Below are 1,149 nucleotides of genomic sequence, written 5' to 3'. Positions count from 1 at the left end.
TGGTAATTGATGTCTTACCCACTGCTGCGTTACCGCAGAGGACCAACTTAACTGCCTTCTTGGCAGCCGTCGGCTTCTGCAACACCTTCAGATTCTTATTCTAGGCCTCACCTTTTTATTTACCTTGAGCACAACCCATTCAATTTATAATAATCATTTCTGTAGAAAAATAATCCACTAAACTTTCACATCGTAAACCTTACCCAATCATCCCCCTTCCATCCTGCCATCTTGTCGTATCATTGAATAATAGGGTGTATGATAGATATAAAAAATATAGAGCTACTGGGGTTCGAACCCAGGACCTTTTGCGTGTAAAGCAAACGTGATAACCAACTACACCATAACTCTAAGCCATCATTCACTGCAGATTTCATCCTAAAAGCAATTGCTATAATCCAAACAACTACATATAAGCATAATCATCATCATTTGGAACCGTCGCTCTACTATATCCTTCGGTACCCCTTCCTGGCATTGTAACGCACGAATAATAGGAGCGCGCATATCGATACGATCAGTATGCAACCAATGGTGATCTTGTAGCTTTGGCTTGTTCGAGAAAGATGACCCCATATGGTGATTACCTCGATGGGTCGATAATAGATCTCTTGCCCTGTGCCTGTGATTGCCTTCACTGCCACAAATGACGAATGGTGGGTCAGCTCATGCGTGAAAGTAACGATAGGGTTTGATTCATTGTATTGGATGGGTTTTAGGGCAATTGCTTCGGAGGTTTGCATGGAGTCGATCGAGAAGAAACTAGAAGGACATACCAACTGAGAGTAAAGGTCTTCAAGTTTGGTAGAACTCATGCTGTAGTACCTGATGCCAAGGCAATCCCCGCTATTACATAGAACTTGCGAAAACTTTAGAGTTGCTTTCTTCGAGTCAGTAAGCTCATACTAAATCAATCCTTTTCCTCCAGCCTTGAGAAGCTTTGCTTTAGGCTTTTAATCTAAAAATTTGAGATTAATTGCCAAAGTCGAAGCCTAATCAACCGCCTTTATGTTTATGTAAAAACTACCAGCCTTGGATACTTTGATGAAATCTTAGAACTTAGGGTCTTATGTGAGTTCAACTTCGTTTTGGAACTATCCCTTTACAAAGCCCTAATATTCGAATGAGTAGGAGAAGAGAGGCTCGCTC

The 1,149-nt window shown here is 41.3% G+C and overlaps 1 non-coding gene across 1 annotated transcript; it reads right to left on the bottom strand.

Annotated features, from left to right (window-relative positions):
* Positions 1 to 277: 277 nt before the first annotated feature.
* TRNAV-UAC (transfer RNA valine (anticodon UAC)) lies at positions 278 to 351 on the bottom strand. The gene has a single exon. It is a non-coding gene; the product is annotated as a tRNA-Val (tRNA).
* Positions 352 to 1,149: the final 798 nt, after the last annotated feature.

The sequence above is a fragment of the Nymphaea colorata genome, unplaced genomic scaffold, assembly GCF_008831285.2.
Source record: "Nymphaea colorata isolate Beijing-Zhang1983 unplaced genomic scaffold, ASM883128v2 scaffold0424, whole genome shotgun sequence".
Lineage (NCBI taxonomy): Eukaryota > Viridiplantae > Streptophyta > Magnoliopsida > Nymphaeales > Nymphaeaceae > Nymphaea > Nymphaea colorata.
This window is presented reverse-complemented; position numbering and strand designations above follow the sequence as displayed.